General features: G+C 43.6%; 1 pseudogene; it reads right to left on the bottom strand.

Annotated features, from left to right (window-relative positions):
• Positions 1 to 9468: 9468 nt before the first annotated feature.
• The window catches only part of LOC119315671, a 9246-nt pseudogene continuing 8498 nt past the window's right edge, over positions 9469 to 10216 (bottom strand).

Here is a 10216-nt window from a genome sequence, read left to right as displayed (position 1 = left end):
ATACGAAACGGTGAAAGGGCAGAATCAGAGAAGATAGAAACAGAGAGAGACTGAGAGACAGATCTAATCTCGGAGGGGCTCTCGCCCCTCCCATGCCATGGAGACCAAGGACCAGAGGGAAATCCTTCTCCCATCTAGGGAGGAGGTCAAGGAAGAAGAAGAAGAAGAAGGGGGCCCCTCTCCCCATCTCTTCCGGTGGCATCGGAACACCGTCGGGGCCATCATCATCACCGCAATCTTCACCAACAACTTCACCGCCATCATCACCAACTCTTCCCCCGCTATGCAGCGGTGTAACCCCTCTTTTACCCGTTGTAATCTCTACTTAAACATGGTGCTCAACGCTATATATTATTTCCCAATGATGTATGGCTATCCTATGATGTTTGAGTAGATCTGTTTTGTCCTATGGGTTAATTGATGATCGTGATTGGTTTGAGTTGCATGTTTTATTATTGGTGTCGTCCTATGGTGATCTCCATGTCGCGCAAGCGTGAGGGATTCCCGCTGTAGGGTGTTGCAATACATTCATGATTCGCTTATAGTGGGTTGCTTGAGTGACAGAAGCATAACCCCGAGTAAGGGGGTTGTTGCGTATGGGATAAAGAGGACTTGATGCTTTAATGCTATGGTTGGGTTTTACCTTAATGATCTTTAGTAGTTGCGGATGCTTGCTAGAGTTCCAATCATAAGTGCATATGATTCAAGTAGAGAAAGTATGTTAGCTTATGCCTCTCCCTCAAATAAAGTTGCAATAATGATTACCGGTCTAGTTATCGATTGCCTAGGGACAAATAACTTTCTCTTAACAAAAAGCTCTTTACTAAAACTAATTTAGTTGTGTCTTTATCTAAGCAGCCCCTGGCTTTTATTTACGTGCTCTTTATATTCTTGCAAATCTACCCAACAACACCTACAAAGTACTTCTAGTTTCATACTTGTTCTAGGTAAAGCGAACGTCAAGTGTGCGTAGAGTTGTATCGGTGGTCGATAGAACTTGAGGGAATATTTGTTCTGCCTTTAGCTCCTCGTTGGGTTCGACACTCTTACTTATCGAAAACTGTTGCGATCCCCTATACTTGTGGGTTATCACCTCCCACAGCCACCGCTGGATGCGCACGAGCCCTAGCTCACCGTAGAACCCAACCGCGTCGCAAGCCGTGCCCTGTGGGCGGTTTCCGAGCCATCCAGCTGCCGTGGCACCTCACCGGTGAGTTAACCACGGTTAAACGCCGGCCTAACTGTAGATTAGGCGCCGCTAACCTAATAGCCTTAGGTCACTGACTAATGGGCCCCACGCCCTTAATTAATCATAGGTTTATCTCCCTGCTTAGATTAAGCTAATGCCCGTGGCCCCAACGGTCAGTTTGACTTGGCCACGTCAGCATTGACCGGGTCCACGTGTCAGCCTCTGTAGCTGACTCTGTGTCACTGACCAGTGGGCTGTGTCACTGACCAGTGGGCCCTACTGGTCAGGTTTGACATGGACCGTCCTGTTGACCTGCTAACATCATCATGACGCTTTGCTGACGCAGTAATGTTTTTTTATTTTAAATAAATCTAAATGATTTATTTATTTTCAGAAAATAACCTAAACTTTGAAAAATCATAGAAAATCAACCGTAGCTCAGAATGAAATAATTTATATATGAACAATTATCAGAAAAATTCAATCTATCCAATGGTACTATTTCCATGCATGTTAGAACAACTTTTGTTCACTGTTTAAGACAAATCATATAAATGGCATTTGAATTCTCACATATGGAGTTTGAATTTGAACCTTGGGTTCAAACCAACTCCATTTAAATCGTTTCTAGTTGCATTAGCTCAAATCACAGCATATTGCCATGTCACATTCATGCATCATATTGTCGCATCACATTGATTGTGTTTCTTCTCTATTGCCAACATTTGTCCCCTCTCAGTAGACGTGGCACCGACGATGAGTTCGATGACACCGATGAAGAGCTATTACTATCTTCAGAAGTGCCAGGCAAGCAAACCCCCCTTGTTCATTTCGATACAATCCTACTCTCTGCTCTTGCTCTCTTTGATTGCATTAGGATAATAACGTTTCAACTATTACCTTTTCTCGATAGTTGGACCCATTCCTTTGCATGACCTGTCATTGCCACCAAATAGCTAAATCATCCTAGCATGCTTAGGAGTTGCTTGAGCATTGTTGCGACCACTCTTCCTTGCTCGCTTGCCATGCTTAGAGTTGTGTCGGTTCTGATCCATCTGGGTGATGAATTGGAATGATCATGTCCTAATGATGAGACTTAAGTGTCTTGACCCATTTTGGTCAAGTTGGTGATGATAGGCCATGTTGGAAAACATGGTGGATTGTCTTGTGATACGGCTCATAGGAATTGAGTTCCGTGCTTATCAGAGCCTACCTTGCGGTTACACGGACATTTGCAGTCAGGTGTGCGGGCAGGTGATGCATGACGCGTGTGTCCGGGTGACGCACGGCATGGCACAGTGTCCGGACTGGACGTAGATACGTGTTCCAAGAGGGAACATTGTTGATGGGACGGGGACGGGTTCCTTTGAGTCAGGGTTAACATCATCTATTCAAATAGCCGCGTCAGCGGCAAAGGACTTCTGGGTTGCCTGTACAGTTCATAGACAAGTGAAAGTGGATACTCTAAAACGCGCAAGATAAGCATGAGTGCTATGGATGGTGTTCTCGTAGGGAGACGGGAGTGGATCCATAGTGGTGTATTGATATGGTGAATATGCGGACTCGTGTGCGCCACCTCAAAAGAGTTACCAGCAGTCGTAGTTCAGGACATCCACCGAGTCAAAGCTGGCTCGCTGCAGTTAAACTCCACCACCCCTTTGTTGACACGGATGCATATGTAGCTAGTTCTGATGTAAGTCTTTCTGGGTACATTTGTACTCACGTTTGCTTAATTTATGTTTTTATAGAGAGACTTCAGTCTCGCTAGTAGTTTCGCGTGGACTTTGACGTTTAGCTTGTAACCTCAGATACGAGCTTGTACCTTGGGAGGGTCTTGTAGATAGTCAGGCTTCTCAGCTCTTTTCATTTGTAGTTGTCTGTACTAAGACATGTTATGCTTCCGTTGCCTGTATGCTTTGTATGCTGGGTCATCAGACCCATGTTTGTAATACTTGGCTCCTCAGAGCCTATTGAATAAATACTTTGAGTCGTAGAGTTTTGTTGTGATGCCATGTTGTATTTTCACATATCGAGCATATTGTGTGTATGTTATTGAAATGCTTGGTATGTGTGGGATCCGACAACCTAGTTGTTTATCCTTGAGCCTCTCTTACCGGGAAATGTCTCCTAGTGCTTCCTCTGAGCCATGGTAGCTTGCTACTACTCTGGACCACTTAGGCTGGCCGGCATGTGTCCTTCTTCGTTCCTGTGTCTGTCCCTTTGGGGAAATGTCACGCGGTGTCTACCGGAGTCCTGATAGCCTGCTACAGCCGGATTCCCCGGAGTCCTGTTAGCCTAGCTGCTACAGCCCGGATTCACTCACTGATGACCGACACGTTCATTGCTGGGTCATGTATGCATGTCCCTGTAAGTTAGTGCCACTTTGAGTTTACGACTAGTCATGTCAGCCCGGGTTCTCTGTCATATGGATGCTAGCGACACTATCATATATGTGAGCCAAAAGGCGCAAACGGTCCCGGGCCAGGTAAGGTGGCACCCGTGGGCATACCGTGCGTGAGGCCGGAAAGTGATATGATGTGTTACATGCTAGATCGGTGTGACTTAGGATCGGGGTCCTGACACCCGAAGTGATAATAATTGGGACCACTCTCGGTGATGACCGTAGTTTGAGGAGTTCATGTATTCACTAAGTGTTAATGCTTTGGTCCGGTACTCTATTAAAATGAGGCCTTAATATCCCTTAGTTTCTAATAGGACCCCGCTGCCACGGGAGGGTAGGACAAAAGATGTCATGCAAGTTCTTTTCCATAAGCATGTATGACTATATTCGGAATACATGCCTACATTACATTGATGAATTGGAGCTAGTTTTGTGTCACCCTATGTTATAACTGTTGCATGAGGAATTGCATCCGACATAATTATCCGTCACTGATCCAATGCCAATGAGCTTTTCACATACTGATCTTTGCTTAGTTACTTTTCCGTTGCCACTGTTACAATTACTACAAAAACTGCCATTGTTACTTATGCCACCGTTACCGTTACTTCCATACTACTTTGCTACTAAATAATTTGCTGCAGATATTAAGTTTTCCAGGTGTGGTTGAATTGACAACTCAACTTCTAATACTTGAGAATATTCTTTGTCTCCCCTTGTGTCGAATCAATAAATTTGGGTTGAATACTCTACCCTCGAAAACTGTTGCGATCCCCTATACTTGTGGGTTATCAAGACCTGACTCGGTTGCCACTGTTGGGGAACGTAGTATTTCAAAAATTTCCTACAATCACACAAGATCTATCTAGGAGAAGCATAGCAACGAGCAAGGAGAGCAAAAGCGGAAGCATTTAGTAACGCGGTTGATGTAGTCGAACGTCTTTGCGATCCAACCGATCAAGTACCGAACGCATGGCACCTCCGTGATCTGCACACGTTCAGCTTGTGGACGTCCCTCGTACTCTTGATCCAGCTGAGGTGGAGGGAGAGTTTCGTCAGCACGACGGCGTGGTGACGGTGATGATGAAGTTACCGGCACAGGGCTTCGCCTAAGCACTACGACGATATGACCGAGGTGTGTAACTGTGGAGGGGGGCACCGCACAGGGCTAAAAGATCAACTTGTGTGTCTATGGGGTGCCCCCTGGCCACGTATATAAAGGAGGGGAGGTAAGAGGTGGCCAGCCCTAGGAGGGCGCGCCAGGTGTGGGGAATCCTACTAGGACTCCCCAATCCAAGTAGGATTCCCCTCCTCTTTCTTATTCCAAGTAGGAGAAGGAGGGAAGGAGGAGGAGGGGAGAAGGAAGGAGGGGGGCGCCGCCCCCTCCTAGTCCAATTAGGACCAGCCCATGGGGGGGCGCAGTCATCCCTTGAGGCACTTCTCTCCTTTCCCGTATGGCCCATTAAGGCCCACTACTTCCCCTGGCGAATTCCTGTAACTCTCCGGTACTCCGAAAAATACCCGAATTACTCGGAACCTTTCCGATGTCCGAATATAGTCCTCCAATATATCAATATTTATGTCTCAACCATTTAGAGACTTCTCGTCATGTCCGTGATCTCATCTGGGACTTCGAACAACCTTCGGTCATCAAATCACATAAACACATAATACAAATCATCATCGAACGTTAAGCGTGCAGACCCTACAGGTTCGAGAACTATGTAGACATGATCGAGACACATCTCCGGTCAATAACCAATAGCGGAACCTAGATGCTCATATTGGCTCCTACATATTCTACGAAGATCTTTATCGGTCAAACCACATAACAACATACGTTGTTCCCTTTATCATCGGTATGTTACTTGCCCGAGATTCGATCGTCGGTATCATCATACCTAGTTCAATCTCGTTACCGGCAAGTCTCTTTACTCGTTCTGCAATGCATCATCCCACAACTAACTTATTAGTCACATTTCTTGCAAGGCTTATAGTGATGAGCATTACCGAGAGGGCCCAGAGATACCTCTTTGACAATCGGAGTGACAAATCCTAATCTTGATCTATGCCAACTCAACAAACACCATTGGAGACACCTGTAGAGCATCTTTATAATCACTCAGTTACCTTGTGATGTTTGATAGCACACTAAGTGTTCCTCCGGTATTCGGGAGTTGCATAATCTCATAGTCATAGGAACATGTACAAGTCATGATGAAAGCAATAGCAATAAACTAAACGATCATAGTGCTAAGCTAACGGATGGGTCTTGTTAATCACATCATTCTCTAATGATTTGATCCCGTTCATCAAATGACAACACATGTCTATGGCTAGGAAACTTAACCATCTTTGATTAACGAGCTAGGGATGAACTAGGGACACTCTGTTTGTCTATGTATTCACACATGTATTAAGTTTTTGGTTAATACAATTCTAGCATGAATAATAAACATTTATCGTGATATAAGGAAATATAAATAACGACTTTATTATTTCCTCTAGGGCATATTTCCTTCGCCTGGCTGGCCCCCGGTGCCCATCTTCTGCTATATGATGTGCTTTGACCTGAAAAAAATCAAGAGAAAGTTTTCAGGACGAAGCATCGCCCTCTTGAGGCTGAACCTAAGCGGAACCAATCTAGGGCTTCGGTGGAGCTATTATGCCGGGAAAGTTCCCTCCAAGAGGGGTAAATCGAAGCCATCGTCATCACCAATGATCCTCTCATCGAGAGCGGTCAATGTCCATCAACATCTTCATCAGCACCATCTCCTCTCAAACCCTAGTTCATCCCTTGCCTTCGATCTTTGTCTCCAAACCTCAGATTGGTACCTGTGGGTTGCTAGTAGTGTTGATTACTCCTTGTAGTTGATGCTAGTTAGTTTATTTGCTGGAAGATCATATGTTCAGATCCTTAATGATATTCAATACCCCTATGATCTTGAACACAAACATGCTTTGTGAGTAGTTACGTTTGTTGAGAGAAGTCTTGTTATAAGTAATCATGTGAATTTTGTATTCATTCAATATTTTGATGAGATGTATGTTGTCTTTCCTCTAGTGGTGTTATGTGAATGCCGACTACATGACACTTCACCATGATTTGGGCCTAGGGAAAGGCATTGGGAGGTAATAAGTAGATGATGGGTTGCTAGAGTGACATAAGCTTAAACCCTAGTTTATACATTGCTTCGTAAGGGGCTCATTTGGATCCATATGTTTCATGCCATGGTTAGACTTGTCTTAATTTTTTTTTGTAGTTGTGGATGCTTGCCAGAGTGGTTAATCATAAGTGGGAGGCTTGTCCAAGTACGGACAACACCCAAGCACAAGTCCACCCACGTATCAAATTATCAAAGTAACGAACGTGAATCATAGGAGCATTATGAAAACTAGCTTGACAATAATTCCCATGTGTCCTCGGGAGCTTTTTGCTTGATATAAGAATTCGTCCAGGCTAGTACTTTGCTATAAAAAGGATTGGGCCACCTTGCTGCACTTTAGTTACTTTTGTTACTTGTTACCCTTTACAAATTACCTTATCACAAAACTATCTGTCACCGATAATTTCAGTGCTTGCAGAGAATACCTTGCTGAAAACAGCTTGTCATTTCCTTCTGCTCCTCGTTAGGTTTGATACTCTTACTTATCGATATGACTACGATAGATCCCCTATACTTGTGGGTCATCACTTGGTCGCATGAGAGTTTTCTATATTGGATAAACCTGTTATGTTTATTAAAAAGCAAAAACTAATTAGATTGTGCACCATAAATAAAACATATGTAGCTACTTATAAGTTACTTTAATTAAAATGGACATAGGCATTAGAATATGTGTTGTTTCGACAGGAATGTTATACTTCAGCTCCGTGTGTGGTTCCTTTTTAAAGTTGTGTAGCCATTCTGCCTTGCAGTTTTAACGTTCATATTAGCCAACTTTGATATTCTCTTTTTGTACTCTTTGGATGATTATTACTAAAGCAAGGTAAGACTATCATACATATAATCAATAAGTTTTCTCTTACCTATCAGTTAATATTATGACCCCAGTTTGTGAGTGACAGTCGAATCCGACAGATCTCGGGTAGGGGCAAACTAAAGAATCCTCTAAAGATTAAGATCTTGTGTGATGTCTTTGTCATGGAACGACAAAAGGTAAATTAGCCAAGCGGAGTTAGAAGGGCACCAAAAATATTTTGTCATTGTGGAATCGATTCAAACCTTCACATGCCCCTTTGCTTGTCTGGCGCGGTGAGTGGTTCACATGCAGATGCGAAATGACATGTTAACTCCGATGTGAATTTTGGTGATAATGACATTGTACGATTATGAAGCTAATGGTTTACATGAGGATATGAAAGTTTTTGCCCCGATGAAGAAAGCAAATGTGGTTGGAAAACCATTAGTTCAAAAGCGATAAAAAAGATGACGCATTAGTAATTTATATTGATTTCCTATTCTTTGAGTCGATAGAAATGATGGAATATGAAAAGATGTTCACGAAGAGTAAGAGTGGGATACATGCCTACAAACACACACCCTAGACTACCAAAGCTGGTATCCGATAGAATGTACTTGTTTCCTGATGAAGAGGCCTAAACCCTACGAAACCATCTACAAGTTCAGCCTGAGAGGTATTATCTAACCTGGAGATATTCCCGAATGGATCCCGAGTCTCCGGGGTTTTGGAACACCGAGTTTTCCTGGAACCACCATGCTCGTACAAAGATCTAGGTAACCGATAGATTGTGCGTGTGCACGGAGGGGAGGGTCGTATATTACCCACCTTCTTACATGAAAGAAGGGTTCTTGGAAAGAAACCCATTTTTAGCAGATGAAAGAACACCATTGTTGACGTATCTGATCTTCTATTGCTCCCTCTCTAGCCGATTAGATTTTCATTTGCAGAGAGGAAGAGAAAATGAGCCCTGGATTTTTTTTTATTCCACCAAGCTTAATCCCTCTTGAATCCTTTGTGCTATTTATCATACTCTTGGGTTTATAGGTAACTCTATCAATTTTGGTGCTGCATGGAAGATTCCAAAACTGTGGATTAATTTTGGAAAATTTCTTAAGGTTTGGAGGTCATCCTCAAGGCCCATCACTTGTGAGGGAAGTCGAAGCTCATGGAGAAGAAGGCGAGGAATTTTGATATTGGGATATCTTTATGTCCCCCATGCCTCTTCAATGGAGAAGTGGATACTCCAATGGCTGTGACCTTGGGGTACACCGTCATCTCTGATATTTAATTTGTGCTCGTATCCAACTATATTGTTATCGGATTTTTTATCCTGGTTGGTACTAGTATAGGTTAATTCTAACTTCTCGAAAACTTTTACAATTATAGTCAATATAGTATACTAAGAAAGTTTACTAAAGGACATCACATCGAACATGGTTAAAATAGCTCATTACATATGATACTTCGACCCATCACCACCAGTTTGTTGTCGATGCGGGCACCATATCATTGCACCTACTTGACGCTATATATATTTGATATGGTGCCACATGGCACAATTGGCACAGTAGGATGACTGTGTGACACCCACACCACGCACAGAGCTCTAGGAAGGCTAGCTTGCATTGGGTGGCACGCCCAAGCACGCTATCTTTGCATTCTTGTTTACACTGTTTTATAATGTGTAACAAAGCAAATAAAATAATTTAAATGTATTGCCTTGCATAAAAGTACATCAATCTCTCAAAGAAATCCGACGTCTCTGCCATGCACGGGACCTACTGTACATGGAGGGAAATCCGCATCAGAAGAGAAAAATACAACGGGCGTAGGAGAAAGATGTAGAAAATTCAGTAATTAACAGGCAAAGTTTATCATACCAGCAAATACAATCGATCGCCCCTATTATAGGTTAATTTGCAAAAGCTTTGAATAATTCACACACAAGGCTTCTGTAATTCTCAGTTAACTGGATGAATCCTTTGGTCTTCATGATTTCTCTAAACCTATCATGGTTCCGTACCATGTACTTGATGCAGAAATCCTTCAGTTGCTGGCGGTTGTTTCTCTCAGCAAAATCCAGAGTAAAACCCACGGTGTTGACATCTAGCGTCTTGCTCAGCTTGTTGGCGCAAAGCAGCTTCAATCTTTCCATGGCGTACCGATCGGCCATGATGAGCAAATGTTGGGCCATGTTTGTAGCGTCTTCGGTGGTCTCCTCCATGAATGCTGGCAGTGAGTCCTTGTACATGTAATGTAGCAGGACCTCGAAAACTCTAGCGTCCATGTCCTTGATACGGATGCTGCTTCTCCTACTCTCCACCATGGAGCCACACAGTTGTGCACGAAATACTGGCGACTGCACGGCGAGGATGCAACCGTGCACCTTGAACCTCTTGAACAAACCGATCTTGACGGTCATGTCCGCTTTGAGGCCGTTCTCAAGAAGTCCACCAATTTTATTGATCATTTCCAAGGGTGACACGGCCACGACGTTGTCTTCTCTGTGGTCGTCGAAGCTCTCAGAGGTAATGACCTCGATAGTGCACTTGATCACTAGGCAGTCATCTTTGACGCATCCCGATGGAGCTAGACCGGCCTTGCATACTAACTTGATGTAACCCCATGACGATGATCAAGACTTGAAGTCGCGTGTCTCG

The sequence above is a fragment of the Triticum dicoccoides genome, chromosome 6A (assembly GCF_002162155.2).
Source record: "Triticum dicoccoides isolate Atlit2015 ecotype Zavitan chromosome 6A, WEW_v2.0, whole genome shotgun sequence".
In the NCBI taxonomy this organism is placed as follows: Eukaryota; Viridiplantae; Streptophyta; class Magnoliopsida; order Poales; family Poaceae; genus Triticum; species Triticum dicoccoides.
This window is presented reverse-complemented; position numbering and strand designations above follow the sequence as displayed.